Here is a 20,787-nt window from a genome sequence, read left to right as displayed (position 1 = left end):
ATTATTTATTTACAGATATATTTTATATTTTTGTACTTTGAAACTTCCTTTTCATTGAAGATTTGACGGAACAACAGTTTTGCATACTAGCTAAAAGTTCGTTTCCATATTTTCAACACCTTATTTAACACTGATGAGTGGTGACTGGATGAAAATAATGTAATGTGATTTTTTTTATCTTAAACAAGCGGTCTACAATCACGATGACTAAACAATCACGGTTGTACCTAGCTGTCGTCTTGTTGCTGCTTTTCATAGCACTGGAAGCGAGACACATTCACCATCACCATCATCACCGTCTGGCTCAAAGTCCATCAGTAAGCACATTTCTAGAAGGTTCTTGATAGCTAGATATCATGATACTCTGTAATTGCTACTAAAGTTATTAAGATACAGCAACAGGCTTTACAAAGTATATTAAATACTCTAATGTTGTTATGCCTTCTTACTCAGACCCTGTAGAAATCATTTCAATAAAGGTTTCAATGTTCGAAGTAAGAAAGTATACATAATCGTGTAATACAAAATGTTTTGCACAAAATACTTCATCATCCGGTGGGCGACTGGGAAGATATGCACGCATGCGCAGTAGTGGAGGACCTTACAAGCAAGAGAGTGATGTGAAGGACACTGATTGCTATCGCTGCTGATGTCTGGTGTAAAAGCCTGGTGTCGCTAAAACACGAAGATGCCACAAGAATGTGGTGTTAGCCATTGTGGCCAGCTTCATGTCAAACATCCTCCCTACAGTGAAGACCGCGAGAAATCCAGAGCCTCGCTTGCAGCGGGCAGTGAACTGAGAAAGAAATTGAGAACGTGTATAATGTTACTGAGGTCATAAATCTTCTGAAGCTGACAAATAGAAGAAAAGCACCGCATTTGAAAGACAGCTTGTGGACATCTAGGAACTAGGAGACATCCTAAGTTTGTGTTAGTATTTGGTAAAACCTTACACTGAGACTAGAATGTCAGTCGCCCATATTTTTAAGTGCAAGATGCAACATGAAATTCTAAACTTTCAGCAGCTCCAGTATTTAACTTGTAGGATGATGTGAGTCCCTTGTGGCAGGTACAGATCCTTGGATGTCAGCACATCTGATCTTCTTCTCTGTGACCTAGTGTATGCACATTGTGGTTCAACATGTGCATCGTTAAGATTTTACTTTATTATTAAGGACGAAGGACAGTTTCCTTACAGGACATTACAATTTCAACACGAGTGATATAAAAAGTCAAAATTAATCAAGAGAAATAATGAAGGTTGTTACAACAATAGTGAAACACTTTAGAGTCTGTTCCAGACAAGCAATCCTCTAGGCAGGGTGTAGCTCTCATCCGTCCAACACTTTAATGTCTTGATCACCGACTTCAACTAATGATGTGTTTGGTTCGGTTTCAGTGCGTCAAAACCGGCTACCCATGTGACGTGTCTCCTTGTTGCTCCCGAGATGACTTGTGTTTTCCAGACGTCAAAAGTAAGTTTGGTGACACACTTGCTGACGTGTCTTCTTGTCACCATATCCTAACACCTCACCTTACACCTAACTCACACTTTCTTGGCACAACTGGTGGTTTCTAGTGTCTGTAACATTTTCACCTGTATCACCACTTGCTGTAGTCTTATACTTTAAACACGCCTACTTTCAAGTCTTGACATAAAAGATAAAGAAATAATGATAACTTGACGAAAAATGAGAGTCAAAACGTTGTCTGTATGATGCCCCTATTGATGTGATTGTGTATTTGGATGGTTTTAGAGAAGCACATTAACGGAATTTGAAATGTAATTTCATTACACGGAAAACATGGGATTATAGCTTGAATAACTGGCAGTCACCATGTACAACCAAAGCATTTGCAAATTGTAACAACAGCGACAATAGACAAAAAACCTGCTGAACTGGCTTTGTTTTCAGGTTCCAACCTTCATAGTAGTATTCATTCTATTCTCCTGGGGGAAGGACATTTTATTGCTTGCTAACACAGAAATAAAGACACAACATATGTCTGTGCTCTGACTTCTAGTCTACAACATGTGATCGTAACTATCAATAATCACAATCACCTCCCCGATGGCTCTTCTTTTCGTTTAAGTTTTCCATGTGACTGACCACAAATCATGTGACTGACCACACACCACGTGACTGACCACACACCACGTGACTGACCACACACCACGTGACTGACCACACACCACGTGACTGACCACACACTATCAACGATTGTGGAGGGAGGCCAGGAAAGGAAGGAGGTGGCTGGTGAAAGTAAGCAAGAGTGAGCTGACCTACCATTGCACGCTGCGGCTCACCTCAGTCACTGTGGAAACCGTTGTTACATGTTGCAGCCATCCAACACCTCTAGACATGTACACAGATAAGCCACTGACCTGACAGTTCTCAGGTTTGTTTTTAAGGTGATGATGGTTGTGGTACTGGCATGTACAGATAGTAAACATCTAACTGACATCAACATGCATTCTGACTTTGACTGCCAGTGATTTTTTAATAATTTTGCAGCAAGCGCTAAACGTGTCTGCAAGCAATTTTCACTTACGAAGATTTTACGAAGGTAACATTACGAATTTGTGTGCGAATTTTTTTGAATATTAATAAATATATCGGAAGAAAAATATATAAAGGATTAAAAAAAGGAATGTATTAAGATTTGAGTAGCTAGTATGTTGTACTAGTATGGTTTACCTAGTTCTTTCAAAAGTCCAGCCCTAGAGACCTTGAGAACATTTCTGACTCATAATGTAGTGTCAATGTTGACGCCTTCATCGCAGTACACAAATAAAAAAAAGTAGAAGCAGGCGAAAGAACTGGTGCAATAGTAGTTTATAGGTGACAGAGCCCTGCAGCACGAATTAAGGTGTCCAAACCTTAACAACTGCACTGAAAACTGATAAAAATCAGCACTTTCTTTTATTTTCATAGCCTCGAGTAATAACGTGTATCTCATACTTTTCTTTCTTAAGAACACTAGCCATAACGCATTGCCTTCCTCTGATGTGGTGAAAAAAACAAACAAACCCACCAGCCAAAAAAAAAAACAAACAAACAAGCAAGCAAACACACAAACACACAAATAAACAGGTGAAACAATTAAACTATTAAATTTACTGAGAGACACCTCCTGACCTGAGAATATTAAGACATTACAAACATTTTGTAGAAAATATTACTTCCACTCAACCTTTATTTTTAAACGATTTTCTGAGTTGTTTACAGCATTAAAACTTTTAAGTTTGTAATCGTGAGAAATCGGTAACTATTTGTTGACATGACTTAAATAGTTATGTTTATATTAGAACTTAGTGCAAATGTCACACTTTTAATGACAATTACACCAAATGTTTTGCATTTTGTTCTCACGCCAGCGGGTAGATGGACGGACCTTCTCAGAATACAAACGGACTAATGTCACCTGCTACCAATGAGTATTGGATGCTGGATGTAGCCAATAGTAACAACAACAGGGTGCGTCTGCCTACTGTCCGATTCTGTGATGTCAACTAATAATAGGAAGTCATCGCACGAGTATAAGATCACCGAGTTCAAAGTTGTATCTAAATTTATTGTATTTGCATGCATTTAGAGGTTTGTCTGTGTTTCTCTATTGCTGTGTTTGTTCAAGAAATTCAACAATAAAATAAATTCCACTAAAAGTAAACTGGTCTTGTGTGACTTTTGTCACTAATGTCTGTGTGTCTGACAAAATACAAAATTACTAAGCACGGGAAAGCATACTGCAGATCATAAATCTCAAATACTTGTTTGAGAGGCTGGTTGTATGACAGAACATAACACCACAGTGTCATCAGCCAGTCACGTTTGACTGAATTCAAGTTCCACCTTTCCAGTCACACCCCCACCCCTTCACTCTCATCACCTGAGCAACAGTAATCGTACAAAGCTAAAAGACGAAGGTTAAAGATAGTTTTTAAAAACTCTATTTGGAATTATCGCCTGCAATATACTGTTAAAGTTTAGTGATAGACCATTTGGCAAGTACTTTAGGTAAAATCAAAATTAAAATTAAAGGTGTCCTCATGTAAAACTATCGTGATTTCTCTTAGAAGAATTCACTGAATGCTAAACCCCTAACTGGAGGACCATCTGTGACAGGGAGCTGAGGCTGGTGTGATAGCAAGGACACTGTTTGTCTTTGTGGGGGAAGGGAAGATGAAGCAGGAGTACCTGGAGAAAACTGCCATTGGCCAGACCTACCAAAATTAAGAAAAGGGTTCTAATGGGAAATTTGAACCAAGGATCTTTAGCAAATGATTTCTTCACTTCCCTACCGTAATCTCCAACATGGATGCATGAATACCAATAACTTTTCACGAATTTTGTGTATGGAGAAAGATTTTTTCGAAAAGATGACAAGCGTCAAGGGGTAGATAGCATCTTCCATACAGCTTAACCTTGTCAAAAGATAAATATTGCATCCCAATATAGTCCTTTAACTTCTGTTACGTGTTGTGAACTTTTATCTTTCAGTAACCACCACGTCTGCAGCTCGAAAATAAAACATTTTTGTTGGCATCACGTGACCATTGAGTTAAAGATGTCTGTGGAGGTAAATATAGAAGACTTTACTCGCAAGTCGATAGAAAACTATAGTTGGATTTTTTTTCGTTGTTTGTGTCTATTTAGACGCACAGTCATAGCTTTACCACGTACACTTCTTTTGAAGTGCCTAGACTTTTTTTAAATAACAGCATTAGGATTATTTAGTTTTATTTGTTTCGTTTCTCTTTTAATCGCTCATATGACAAATTAAGTAATCGTCCGTAATCCTTTGAAGAAAATGTCATACAATATAACTATGAAGCCGGACTGACTGACCCTCGCTAACAAGCTATACCTTAGCTTAGCGCCAAATCAGTCCGTTCCTCTTTGTTGTTTCAGTGAAGAGGACGGAAGTTCACAAGGGAGTTCACATGCTTTCGTTAGTCGGGTGCGTTTTTTTTTTTTTTTAACGTATCCTTACAACCATGCACCCGAACCTAGGCGACCTTGGAGTCCACTAAAGACCCTGATTTACTTGCTCTCACACTAAAGTGTCTTTTCAATCGGTGCATCAATTCCTACGGACCTTCACGCTTGTTCTTTCTCTGCTGCTGTGTCACGACTTCATGGACAGCACACAAATCTCTCTCGCACTAGTGATACCCGTTCACCTCATTCACACGACGAGGACACGGGTACGACACACTAGCACTCGTTGGCCCTAACAAGCTCGCACAGGTACTTAATGTTCAAAGACATAGATTTATGTACACAATTTACACATACAACTACTATATCTATCCTAACCTACCTACCTAGCCTATCAAACTCTAGCACCTAACTCCCTGGGGTTGGGAAAGAGAATGAGTGCCACGAGCCGCTATTTCCAGCGGACCAGAGTGCATTGCGGCACTAAGGTACTTCTGTAACTCAGTCTCTAAGGTCTACCTCCATACCCAGCGGGACAGGTCCGGGGCCGAAAAAACAGGTGCGAGCGTTTGGGTACTACGTCACCCGCTGTTGCTGTCTGTCTCACGCGACCACGCGTGGGTTGGAAGGGGATGCGGGGTGGCGGGACTAAGCGATGTCAGCAGTACGTACCCGCTAACCCAAACAAGCGCTCCCGCCGCAATTACAATATTGTCAGAAAATCTGCAGTTGAGTGTAAGGTTCGTACAGAGTTTACCAGATTTTTGTAAAAACCTCCTTCTGACATATCGCAGAACTGCATTAACCTGTATATCTATTGACAACATTAAAATGATGTAGCAATGTTTTCTTAAGATTTCCAAAACAATTCGAACCACGATGACAGCAGAAATCCGACTATATCAAGCTGTCGTCTGCTTGCTGTTCGCCATGGCATTGAAAGCTCAAGAGCTATCTTTACTCCCAATGGCTCCAACCAGAGTAGATGATATAAGTAAGCATCGACACACGGGTATCGAATCGGCTCTGTAAACACCCAGTTGTTGGACTTGGGTACCAGATTCCGTAAAGGGTTCAGGAAGAAGAGTGTGGTCTCCCAACACCCCAACAATTAAACACATGCCGAGAAATCACCTATTCTACCTTTAACGCCGCCATCGCTCATTGTACCACCAACAAACTACCACCACACCGAGTAGCAGAATGACAGTCAAAGTCTGGAAGACCGATACCATTTTTTGTTAATACACCCTAAATATACAATTCTACGGAAGAGATATACCCCACTCTATTACCAGAAATTCCCATCATCCTTTAAGGTTGACCTTTTGTGTAAGAACCTTAAGGGAAAAAGTAGCTATGAATAATGCCCTCTATAAAACAGAATGTCTGAAAATAAGGACATAATGTCAATGTACATATAATTACTAAGCATTGAATGTCCTTATACTGTTTATTATCTAGCTGAAACCCCAAACACAGCTGAAATGTTGACCACCCACTGTTAATATGCATGTAGGATACAATATAAGATGTTGATATGGACCAAATTTAGTTAGTTCATTCTCTTAGTGCATCAGGTTGCACACAAGGCCTCAACCAGAGTCCGCCACCGATGTCGATCGGCTGAAACCCGCTCTAGGTGACCCCATGTCCAGCCCTTTCCTTTCATCTCCCTTTCCACTGTTCTTCTCCAAGTTTCCTTTGGGCGGCCTCGTTTTCTTCGGCCGTCTGGAGTCCATCGCAGGGCGACTGTGGAGAGGTCTGCTGTCTGCTGGCAGAGCACATGAACATGGACCAAATGGCATCTTGAAAATTGAAAATTACATATGTAAGAACCTAGAGAGTAGAAACGTCAATAGAGTTGTCCTTTACTTAAAAACAATGTTTGTAAAGGAGATCTGTGTGGCCATGTGCATCACATGAGGTATAGATATAAATGTCTGATTATTATTATTTGACTATATACTATAAACCCTTAATACAAAGAATGTATGTTTATATAAAGCTACCCAATATTAATATGTATGTAACCAACAGCAGTTGATGTTGATGTGGGCCAGATAGCCTCATAAAACTGAATCAAAATATTTATTATTATTATTAACATACTGTCACACTATAAAAAGTGGAACTCAAGATAAACAAGGGAGGTCAAACAAGCTAATCACGAAAAGTATCTCTTAGTGAAGCCTGTCCCTGTGTTTCTTTGAACATTAAAAAAGCTTATTTTTCTCTTAAAAAGAAATATTTTAGTTAGCATTTTTTAATTCCTTCTATAAAGCTTCAATCTAGTGGTAAACACGCAATGTGGATTGTATATTTACTTGTGTACATTGTGTTATACCTACTGTCAGATGTTCTACGACAGACCTGGGCAAACGCCGGCCCGCGGGCCGGATCCGGCCCGCCTCCTGTCTCTGACCGGCCCGCCCGCTGGCCCGCCCTCCAGTATATATACTATATATAAAGTATTGGGTACAACTGAGTTAATTATATTAGTCCGGCCCTCTAAAACTATCCCAACTTCTCATGCGGCCCCTTGAGAAAATTAATTGCCCACCCCTGTTCTACGATAATAGATAAACAAGTTAAGAACATACCACATTATATTTAAAATATGATGTTTTACCCTCGAGCACCTAATCTCCATATTGTCTCCTCTCTTGGATAATACATTCACGCATCTTCAATGTCCCCATGTCATCAGTTGGGTGTATTTAGTCTGCAGTGGACAATATAATATTAAATTTATTATTAAGATAAGCAGATGTTATTTGGCTTCTATAAAGGATGCATAAATAAAATGAGAAAGACAATAGGATTGAACGAAATGAAGTAAAATAGGACGAGACACGCTTAATATGCACAACAACGGCTTTATTTGGGTCACAAATTCACAACAAAACATCCTTATAAAAACAGTCTTTATCAATAGATTACTTTGTTTATATATATTTATATATCGCAACATATTAATTACATTCCGCCGTTTTAACTGTATTAAGAAAAAAAACCTCATAAAAACTCTAAAAAGACTTAGAGAAACAAAAAGATTCAAACAATTAGAAACTCAAAAACAAAACTCAGGTGAAGAAATTCCACTCTTGTAACAAGTCTAGTCAGGGGCAGCAACACAGAGTCAAACAAGTTATACACAGAAACTACTCAGCCTCTTTCGTATCGGACATACATCGCAAATAAAAAAAAAAAAAATTACTCCTACAGTCGCTTGTTATAGTCAAAGGGGAACAACTACGCAGATAAATGCTCAGACAGCAGCAGTACACTCCCCTTACTGAGTTCTGACTGTCGTGAACGAAATTCTTGGCCAAGACAGGCCACTCGCTTGTAAGCACATGAGGATGGTGTGTTAACTAGCATACTTCACCATAAATATAATATAGAGTATACTACAATCTCATCACTGAGAAAGGTTTATAGAGGGACATCACGTGACCTAACTATTCATGTCAGGAGCACGATTGATTATTAATTATTGCAATGAAATACAGTGTAGAGATTTGTTTTGAGTGAGTGCGGCCTATATTATGTGTTTCTTGTACTAAGAAATAGTTTTTCAGTACCAGTATGGTCCACTGGTAATGTTTCAAGTAAACAGTGTGAAGTAAATATATTTGTAAGAATCCGAATAATAAAACAGTATTTGTAGTTGTCAGTACGGATTCAACCGTTTAAATTTTACCAGGCCCCGTTATGGTCTTTCCCACACATTTATTTATCCTTCTACTGGTACAAGAAGGGGCTAAATAGCATCTTATAGATTTACTTAAAAGAATCAAAACTTTCGTGAGCACGTGTATTCAACATTGTTAATAAATACAATAAATAATGCAGTTTCTTTAATCAATTCATTGTCTGAATCAGAGTAGCTTAGTCTGTGTACTCACTGACAAAGTCACCGTCGTTAATGAAGTTTAAACACAATAATAATGTTAAAGTAGTATTAAAATTGCAAAAAAGAGACATACTAGACCTAAAACTTCTTTTAAACCTTTATTCTTTAATAACCGCAACGTCGACAACGCAAGATAACTGAGCTTCGCGCTGACGTCACGTGATTAGCGACGTCGTTTCTAACAGTTGTCTTCCCCTCACTACAGACAATGAGAACCTAACGACGACGTCTGTCGAGGTTAACATCGCTGTTACTGACTTTAAACGCAAGTAGACAAAAGCACAGTTGTGTGTGTTTCTTGCTTAACTCGTTGTATGTGAGTGTAATGGTACTAGTATTATTAGGATTAGTTATTTACAGATATATTTTATATTTTTGTACTTTGAAACTTCCTTTTCATTAAAGATTTGACGGAACAACAGTTTTGCATACTAGGTAAAAGTTCGTTTCCATATTTTCAACACCTTATTAAACACTGATGAGTGCTGACTGGATGAAAATAATGTATTGGTTTTTTTTATCTTAAACAAAGCGGTCTACAAATCACGATGACTAAACAAAGACGGTTGTACCTAGCTGTCATCTTGTTGCTGCTTTTCATAAGCCTGGAAGCGAGACACATTCACCATCACCATCATCACCGTCTGGCTCAATCAGTAAGAACATTTCTAGAAGGTTCTTGATAGCTAGATATTATGATACTTTGTAATTGCTACTACAGTTATTAAGATACAGCAACAGGCTTTACAAAGTATATTAAATACTCTAATGTTGTTATGCCTTCTTACTCAGACCCTGTAGAAAGCATTTCAATATAGGTTTCAATGTTTGAAAAAAGAAAGTATACATAATCGTGTAATACAAAATGCTTTGAACGGAATACTTCATCTTCCGGTGGGCGACTAGGAGAATCTGACACGCATGCGCAGTGGTGGAGGACCTTTGAAGCAGGAAAGTGATGTGAAGACAATGATTGTTATCGCTGCTGATGTCTGGTGTAAAAGCCTGATGTCGCTAAAACACGAAGATGCCACACGAATGTGGTGTTAGCCATTGTTGCCAGCTTCATGTCAAACATCCTCCCTACAGTGAAGACCGCGAGAAATCCAGAGCCTCGCTTGCAGCGGGCAGTGAACTGAGAAAGAAATTGAGAACGTGTATAATGTTACTGAGGTCATAAATCCTCTGAAGCTGACAAATAGAAGAAAAGCACCGCATTTGAAAGACAACTTGTGGACATCTAGGAACTAGGAACTAGGAGACATCCTAAGTTTGTGTTAGTATTTGGTAAAACCTTACACTGAGACTAGAAGGTCAGTTTGGGGACCAGTCACCCATATTTTTAAGTTTTGAAATTCTAAACTTTCAGCAGCTCTAGTATCTCACTTGTAGGATGATGTGACTCTCTTATGGAAGATACAGATCCTTGGATGTCAGCACATCTGATCTTCTTCACTGTGAGCTAGTGTATGCACATTGTGGTTTAACATGTGCATCGTTAAGATTCTAGTTTATTATTAGCACGAAGGACAGTTTCCTTACAGGACATTACAATTTCAACACGAGTGACGTAAAAAGACAAAATTAATCAAGAGAAATCATGAAAGTTGTTACAATAAGAGTACAACACCATAGAGTCTTTTCCAGACAAGCAATCCTCTAGGCAGGGTGTAGCTCTCATCCGTGCAACACTTTAATGTCTTCATCACCGACGTCAACTAATGATGTGTTTGGTTCGGTTTCAGTGCGTCAAAACCGGCTACCCATGTGACGTGTCTCCTTGTTGCTTCCAAGATGACGTGTGTACTCCAGACCTCAGTATGTTTGGTGACACACTTGCTGACGTGTCTTCTTGTCACCATAGCTAAACACCTCACCTTACACCTAACTCGCACTTTCTTGCCACAGCTGGTGGTTTCTAGTGTCTGTAACATGTACACCTGTATCACCACTCGCTGTAGTCTTATATTTTAAACACGCCTACTTTCAAGGCTTGATATAAAAGATAAAGAAATAATGATAACTTGACGAACAATGAGAGTCAAAACGTTGTCGGTATGATGCCCCTGACTTTGATTGCCAGTGATTTTTCATAATTTTGCAGCAAGCGCTAAACGTGTCTGCAAGCGACGTAACATTTACTCTAAACCAAGGTAACATTACGAATTTGTGTGCGAATTTTTTTTGAATATTAATAAATATATCGGAGGAATAATATATAAAGGATTAAGAAAAGGAATGTATTAAGATTTGAGTAGCTAGTATGTTGTACTATTATGGTTTACCTAGTTATTTCAAGAGTCCAGCCCGAGAGACCTTGAAAACATTTCTGACTCATAATGTAGTGTCAATGTTGACACCTTCATCGCAGTACACAAATAAAAAAAGTAGAAGCAGGCGAAAGAACTGGTCCAATAGTAGTTTATAGGTGACAGAGCCCAGCAGCACGAAGGTGTCCAAACCTTAACGAATGCACTGAAAACTGATAAAAATCAGCACTTTCTTTTATTTTCATAGCCTCGAGTAAGACCATGTATCTCATACTTTTCTTTCTAAAGAACACTAGCCATAACGCATTGCCTTCCACTGATGTGGTGAAAAAAAAAAACAAACCCACCAGCCAAAAAAAAAAACAAACAAACAAACAAGCAAACACACAAACACACAAATAAACAGGTGCAACAATTAAACTATTAAATTTACTGAGTGACATCTCCTGACCTGAGAATATTAAGACATTACAAACATTTTGTAGAAAATATTACTTCCACTCAACTTTATTTTTAAACGATTTTCTGAGTTGTTTACAGCATTAAAACTTTTAAGTTGTAATCGTGAGAAATCGGTAACTATTTGTTGACATGACTTAAATAGTTATGTTTATATTAGAAATTAGTGCAAATGTCACACTTTGAATGACAATTACACCAAATGTTTTGCATTTTGTTCTCACGCCAGAGGGTAGATGGACGGACCTTCTGAGAATACAAACGGACTAATTTCACCTGCTACCAATGAGTATTGGATGCTGGATGTACCCAACAGTAACAACAACAGGGTGCGTCTGCCTACTGTCCGATTCTGTGATGTCAACTAATAATAGGAAGTCATCGAACGAGTATAAGATCACCGAGTTCAAAGTTGTATCTAAATTTATTGTATTTCCATGCATTTAAAGGCTTTCTCTGTGTTTCTCTATTGCTGTGTTTGTTCAAGAAATTCAACAATAAAATAAATTCCACTAAAAGCAAACTGGTCTTGTGTGACTTTTGTGACTGATGTCTATGTGTCTGACAAAATACAAAATTACTCAGCAAGGAAAGACATACATAATTCTCAAATACTTGTTTGAGAGGCTGGTTGAATGACAGAAAATAACACCACAGTGTCATCAGCCAGTCACGTTTGACTGAATTCAAGTTCCGCCTTTCCAGTCACACCCCCACCCCTTCACTCTCATCACCTGAGCAACAGTAATCGTACAAAGCTAAAAGACGAAGGTTAAAGATAGTTTTTAAAAACTCTATTTGGAATTATCGCCTGCAATATACTGTTAAAGTTGAGTGATAGACCATTTGGCAAGTACTTTAGGTAAAAACAAAATTAAAATTAAAGGTGTCCTCATGTAAAACTATCGTGATTCTCTTAGAAGAATTCACTGAATGCTAAACCCCCTAACTGGAGGACCATCTGTGACAGGGAGCTGAGGCTGGTGTGATAGCAAGCACACTGTTTGTCTTTTGTGGGGAAGGGAAGATGAAGCAGGAGTACCTGCAGAAACTGCCATTGGCCAGACCTACCAAAATTAAGAAAAGGGTTCTAATGGGAAATTTGAACAAGGATCTTTAGCAAATGATTTCTTCACTTCCCTACCGTAATCTCCAACATGGATGCATGAATACCAATAACTTTTCACGAATTTTGTGTATGGAGAAAGATTTTTTGAAAAGATGACAAGCGTCCAAGGGGTAGATAGCATCTTCCATACAGCTTAACCTTGTCAAAAGATAAATATTGCATCCCATATAGTCCTTTAACTTCTGTTACGTGTTGTGAACTTTTATCTTTCAGTAACCACCACGTCTGCAGCTCGAAAATAAAACATTTTTGTTGGCATCACGTGACCATTGAGTTAAAGATGTCTGTGGAGGTAAAATATAGAAGACTTTACTCGCAAGTCGATAGAAAACTATAGTTTGGATTTTTTTTCGTTGTTTTGTGTCTATTTAGACGCACAGTCATAGCTTTACCACGTACAACTTCTTTTGAAGTGCCTAGACTTTTTTTAATAACAGCATTAGGATTATTTAGTTTTATTTGTTTCGTTTCTCTTTTAATCGCTCATATGACAAATTAAGTAATCGTCCGTAATCCTTTGAAGAAAATGTCATACAATATAACTATGAAGCCGGACTGACTGACCCTCGCGAACACCATATACCTTAGCTTAGCGCCAAATCAGTCCGTTCCTCTTTGTTGTTTCAGTGAAGAGGATGGAAGTTCACAATTAGAATTTTCCACTAAACAAAGAGACTAAACGCCGTCAGCAGTACGTACCCGCTAACCCAAACAAGCGTTCCCGCCGCAATTACAATGTCAGAAAATCTGCAGTTGAGTGTAAGGTTCGTACAGTGTTTACCAGATTTTTGTAAAAACCTCCTTCTGACACATCGCAGAACTGCATTAACCTGTATATCTATTGACAACATTAAAATGATGTAGCACTGTTTTCTTAAGATTTCCAAAACAATTCGAATCACGATGACAGCAGAAATCCAACTATATCAAGCTGTCGTCTGCTTGCTGTTCGCCATGGCATTGAAAGCTCAAGAGCTATCTTTACTCCCAATGGCTCCAACCAGGGTAGATGATATAAGTGAGCATCGACACACGGGTATCGAATCGGCTCTGTAAGCACCCAGTTGTTGGACTTGGGTACCAGATTCCGTAAAGGGTTCAGAAAGAAGAGTGTGGTCTCCCAACACCCCAACAATTAAACACATGCCGAGAAATCACCTATTCTACCTTTAACGCCGCATCGTTCATTGTACCACCAACAAACTACCAACCACACGAGTAGCAGAATGACAGTCAATGTCTGGAAGACCGATACCATTTTTTGTTAATATACCCTAAATATACAATTCTAAGGAAGAGATATACCCCACTTTATTACCAGAAATTCCCATCATCCTTTAAGGTTGACCTTTTGTGTAAGAACCTTAAGGGAAAAAGTAGCTATGAATAATGCCCTCTATAAAACAGAATGTCTGAAAATAAGGACATAATGTCAATGTACATATAATTACTTAGCATTAAATGTCTTTATACTGTTTATTATCTAGCTGAAACCCCAACTGAAATGTTGACCACCCACTGTTAATATGCATGTAGGATAAAATATAAGATGTTGATATGGACCACATTTAGTTAGTTAATTCTCTTAGTGCATCAGGTTGCACACAAGGCCTCAATCACAGTCCGCCACCGATGTCAATCGGCTGAAACCAGCTCCATGTGACCCCATGTCCAGCCCTTTCCTTTCATCTCCCTTTCCACTGTTCTTCTCCAAGTTTCCTTTGGGCGGCCTCGTTTTCTTCGGCCGTCTGGAGTCCATCGCAGGGCGACTATGGAGAGGTCTGCTGTCTGCTGGCAGAGCACATGGACATGGACCAAATGGCATCTTGAAAATTGAAAATTACATATGTAAGAACCTAGAGAGTAGAAACGTCAATAGAGTTGTCCTTTACTTAAAAACAATGTTTGTAAAGGAGATCTGTGTGGCCATGTGCATCACATGAGATATAGATATAAATGTCTGATTATTATTATTTGACTATATACTATAAACCCTTAATACAAAGAATTTATGTTTATATAAAGCTACCACATATTAATATGTATGTAACCAACAGCAGTTGATGTTGATGTGGGCCAGATAAAACTGAATCAAAATATTTATTATTATTATTATTAACATACTGTCACACTATAAAAAGTGGAACTCAAGATAAACAAGGGAGGTCCAACAAGCTAATCACGAAAAGTATCTTTAAACAACACTTAGTGAAGCCTGTCCCTGTGTTTCTTTGAACATTAAAAAAGCTTATTTTTCTCTTAAAAAGAAATATTTTAGTTAGCATTTTTTAATTCCTTCTATAAAGCTTCAATCTAGTGGTAAACACGCAATGTGGATTGTATATTTACTTGTGTACATTGTGTTATACCTACTGTCAGATGTTCTACGAAGACCTGGGCAAACGCCGGCCCGCGGGCCGGATCGGCCGCCTCCTGTCTCTGACCGGCCCGCCCGCTGGCCCGCCCTCCAGTATATATACTATATATAAAGTATTGGGTACAATTGAGTTAATTATATTAGTCCGGCCCTCTAAAACTATCCCAACTTCTCATGCGGCCCCTTGAGAAAATTAATTGCCCACCCCTGTTCTACGATAATAGATAAACAAGTTAAGAACATACCACATTATATTTAAAATATGATGTTTTACCCTCGAGCACCTAATCTCCATATTGTCTCCTCTCTTGGATAATACATTCACGCATCTTCAATGTCCCCATGTCATCAGTTGGGTGTATTTAGTCTGCAGTGGACAATATAATATTAAATTTATTATTAAGATAAGCAGATGTTATTTGGCTTCTATAAAGGATGCATAAATAAAATGAGAAAGACAATAGGATTGAACGAAATGAAGTAAAATAGTACGAGACACGCTTAATATGCACAACAACGGCTTTATTTGGGTCACAAATTCACAACAAAACATCCTTATAAAAACAGTCTTTATCAATAGATTACTTTGTTTATATATATTTATATATATTAATTACATTCCGCCGTTTTAACTGTATTAAGAAAAAAAAAAAACCTCATAAAAACTCTAAAAAGACTTAGAGAAACAAAAAGATTCAAACAATTAGAAACTCAAAAACAAAACTCAGGTGAAGAAATTCCACTCTTGTAACTAGTCTAGTCAGGGGCAGCAACACAGAGTCAAACAAGTTATACACAGAAACTTTCTACTCAGCCTCTTTCGTAGCAGACATACATCGCAAATAAAAAAAAAAAAAATAATGTCACAGTCGCTTGTAATAGTCAAAGGGGAACAACTACGCAGATAAATGCTCTGACAGCAGCAGTACACTCCCCTTACTGAGTTCTGACTGTCGTGAACGGAATTGTTGGCCAACACAGGCCCCTCGCTTATAGGCACATGAGGATGGTGTGTTAACTAGCTCACTACATCATAAATATAATATACAATATACTACATTCTCATCACTGAGAAAGGTTTATAGAGGAACATCACGTGACCTAACTATTCATGTCAGGAGCGCGATTGACACATAATTATTGCAATAAAATACAGTGTAGAGATTTGTTTTGAGTGAGTGCGGCTTATATTAAGTGTTTCTTGTACTAATTGATAGTTTGTCAGTAACAGTATGGTCCACTGGCAAAGTTTCAAGTAAACAGAGTAAAGTAAATATATTTGGAAGAATCCGAATGGTAAAATAGTAATTGTAGTTGTCAGTACGGATTCAACCGTTTGAATCTTACCAAGACCCGTTATGGTCTTTCCCACACATTTACATTCCTTCTACTTGGATAAGAAGACGCTAAATAGCATCTTATAGATTTACTTAAAAGAATCAAAACTTTCGTGAGTACGTGTATTCAACATTGTTAATAAATACAATAAATAATGTAGTTTCTTGAATCAATTCATTGTCTGAATCACAGCAGCTTAGTGTCTGTACTCACTGACAAAGTCACCTTCGTTAATGAAGTTTAAACACAATAAGCATGTTAAAGCTCTATTACAATTTCAAAAAAGAGACATACTAGACCTAAAACTTCTTTTAAACATTTATTCTTTAATAACCGCCACGTCGACAACCAAAGATAACTGAGCTTCGCGCTGACGTCACGTGATTAGCGACGTCGTTTCTAACAGTTGTCTTCCCCTCACTACAGACAGCGACAGCCTAACGACGACGTCTGTCGAGGTTAACATCGCCGTTACTGGCTTTAAACGCAAGTAGACAAAAGCACAGTTGTGTGTGTTTCTTGCTTAACTCGTTGTATGTGAGTGTAATGGTACTAGTATTATTAGGATTAGTTATTTACAGATATATTTTATCCTTTTGTACTTTGAAACTTCCTTTTCATTAAAGATTTGACGGAACAACAGTTTTGCATACTAGCTAAAAGTTCGTTTCCATATTTTCAACACCTTATTAAACACTGATGAGTGCTGACTGGATGAAAATAATGTATTGGTTTTTTTTTTATCTTAAACAAAGCGGTCTACAAATCACGATGACTAAACAAAGACGGTTGTACCTAGCTGTCATCTTGTTGCTGCTTTTCATAAGCCTGGAAGCGAGACACATTCACCATCACCATCATCACCGTCTGGCTCAATCTGTAAGAACATTTCTAGAAGGTTCTTGATAGCTAGATATTATGATACTTTGTAATTGCTACTACAGTTATTAAGATACAGCAACAGGCTTTACAAAGTATATTAAATACTCTAATGTTGTTATGCCTTCTTACTCAGACCCTGTAGAAAGCATTTCAATAAAGGTTTCAATGTTTGAAAAAAGAAAGTATACATAATCGTGTAATACAAAATGCTTTGCACGGAATACTTCATCTTCCGGTGGGCGACTAGGAGAATCTGACACGCATGCGCAGTGGTGGAGGACCTTTGAAGCAGGAGAGTGATGTGAAGACAATGATTGTTATCGCTGCTGATGTCTGGTGTAAAAGCCTGATGTCGCTAAAACACGAAGATGCCACACGAATGTGGTGTTAGCCATTGTGGCCAGCTTCATGTCCAACATCCTCCCTACAGTGAAGACCGCGAGAAATCCAGAGCCTCGCTTGCAGCGGGCAGTGAACTGAGAAAGAAATTGAGAACGTGTATAATGTTACTGAGGTCATAAATCCTCTGAAGCTGACAAGGACATTTCATCTGTCAAATAGAAGAAAAGCACCGCATTTGAAAGACAGCTTGTGGACATCTAGGAACTAGGAGACATCCTAAGTTTGTGTTAGTATTTGGTAAAACCTTACACTGAGACTAGAAGGTCAGTTTGGCACCAGTCACCGTATTTTTAAGTGCAAGATGCAACATGAAATCCTCCACTTTAAGCATCTCCAGTATTTAACTTGTAGAATGATGTGACTCTCTTATGGCAGGTACAGATCCTTGGATGTCAGCACATCTGATCTTCTTCACTGTGACCTAGTGTATGCACCTTGTGGTTCAACATGTGCATCGTTAAGATTCTAGTTTATTATTAGCACGAAGGACAGTGTCCTTACAGGACATTACAATTTCAACACGAGTGACATAAAAAGACAAAATTAATCAAGAGAAATCATGAAGGTTGTTACAACAATAGTAAAACACTTTAGAGTTTGTTCCAGACAAGCAATCCTCTAGACAGGGTGTAGCTCTCATCCGTCCAACACTTTAATGTCTTCATCACCGACTTCAACTAATGATGTGTTTGGTTTGGTTTTAGTGCGTCAAAACCGGCTATCCATGTGACGTGTCTCCTTGTTGCTTCCAAGATGACGTGTGTGTTCAAGACGTCAAAAGTAAGTTTGGTGACACACTTGCTGACGTGTCTTCTTGTCACCATAGCCTAACACCTCACCTTAACCTAACTCACACTTTCTTGCCACAGCTGGTGGTTTCTAGTGTCTGTAACATGTACATCTGTATCACCACTTGCTGTAGTCTTATAATTTAAACACACGTACTTTCAATGCTTGACATAAAAGATAAAGAAATAATGATAACTTGACGAAAAATGATACTCAAAACGTTGTCTGTATCATGCCCCTGACTTTGATTGCCAGTGATTTTTAATAATTTTGCAGCAAACGCTAAACGTGTCTGCAAGCGACGTAACATGTACTTTACACAAAGGTAACATTACGAATTGGTGTGCGAATTTTTTTGAATATTAATAAATATATCGGAGGAAAAATATATAAAGGATTAAGAAAAGGAATGTATTAAGATTTGAGTAGCTAGTATGTTGTACTAGTATGGTTTACCTAGTTATTTAAAGAGTCCAACCCGAGAGACCTTGAGAACATTTCTGACTCATAATGTAGTGTCAATGTGGACACCTTCATCGCAGTACACAAATAAAAAAAGTAGAAGCAGGCGAAAGAACTGGTGCAATAGTAGTTTATAGGTGACAGAGCCCAGCAGGACGAAGGTGTCCAAACCTTAACAAATGCACCGAGAACTAATAAAAATCAGCACTTTCTTTTATTTTCATAGCATAGAGTAATAACATGTATTTCATACTTTTCTTTCTAAAGAACACTAGCCATAACGCATTGCCTTCTACTGATGTGGTGAAGAATAAACAACAACAAACCAACCAACCAAACAAACAAACAAGCAAACACACACACACAAATAAACAGGTGCAACAATTAAACTATTAAATTTACTGTCAAACATCTTCTGACCTGAGAATATTAAGACATAACAAACATTTTGTAGAAAATATTACTTCCACTAAACCTTTATTTTTAAACGATTTTCTTAATTGTTTTTAGCATTTAATCTTTTAAGTTGCAATCGTGAGAAATCGGTAACTATTTGTTGACATGACTTAAATAGTTATGTTTATATTAGAACTTAGTGCAAATGTCACACTTTGAATGACAATTACACCAAATGTTTTGCATTTTGTTCTAATGCCAGAAGGTAGATGGACGGACCTTCTCAGAATACAAACGGACTAATGACACCTGCTACCAATGAGTATTGGATGCTGGATGTAACCAAATAGTAACAACAACAGGGTGCGTCTGCCTACTGTCCGATTCTGGGATGTCAACGAATCATAGGAAGTCATCGCACGAGTATAAGATAATCGAGTTCAAAGGTTTCTCAAAATTTATTGTATTTCCATTCATTTCAAGGCTTTCTCTGTATTTCTCTATTGCTGTGTTTGTTCAAGAAATTTAACAATAAAATAAACTTCAGTAAAAGCAAACTGGTCTTGTGTGACTTTTGTCACTAATATCTATGTGCCTGACAAAATGCAAAATTACTCAGCACGGGAAACTGCAGAACATAAATCTCAAATACTTGTTTGAGAGGCTGGTTGTATGACAGAACATAACACCACAGTGTCATCAGCCAGTCACGTTTGACTGAATTCAAGTTCCGCCTTTCCAGTCACACCCCCCCCCCCACCACCTCACTCTCATCACCTGAACAACAGTAATCGTTCAAAGCTAAAAGATGAAGGTTAAAGATAGTTATTAAAATATTGAGAACAAAAACTCTATTTGGAATTATAGCCTGCAAGATACTGGTAAAGTGGAGTGACAGACCATTTGGCAAGTACTTTAGGTAAAAACAAAATTAAAATTAAAGGTGTCCTCAGGTAAAACTATCGTGATTTCTCTTAGAAGAATTCACTGAATGCTAAACCCCTAACTGGAGGACCATCTGTGACAGGGAGGTGATGCTGGTGTGAAAGCAAACACACTGTCTGTCTTCGTGGGGAAAGTGCCTTCATTTAGATGAAAGGAAGGGAAGATGAAGCAGGAGTACCCGCAGAAAACTGCCATTGGCCAGACCTACCAAAGTTAAGAAAAGGGTTCTAATGGGAAATTTGAACCAAGGATCTTTAGCAAATGATTTCTTGACTTCACTATCGTAATCTCCAACATGGATGCATGAATACAATAAAAATTAAATGACAAAGACAATAGGATTGAACGAAATGAAGAAAAAATAGGACGAGACAAGCTTAATATGCACAACAACGGCTTTATTTGAGTCACAAATTCAGAACAAAACCTCTTCATAAATTTTTTTTATCAATCTTTACCAATCGATTAGTTTTTAT

The sequence above is a fragment of the Pomacea canaliculata genome, linkage group LG2, assembly GCF_003073045.1.
Source record: "Pomacea canaliculata isolate SZHN2017 linkage group LG2, ASM307304v1, whole genome shotgun sequence".
Lineage (NCBI taxonomy): Eukaryota > Metazoa > Mollusca > Gastropoda > Architaenioglossa > Ampullariidae > Pomacea > Pomacea canaliculata.
The sequence above is the reverse complement of the archived record's forward strand: the minus strand, read 5'-3'. Positions refer to the sequence as shown.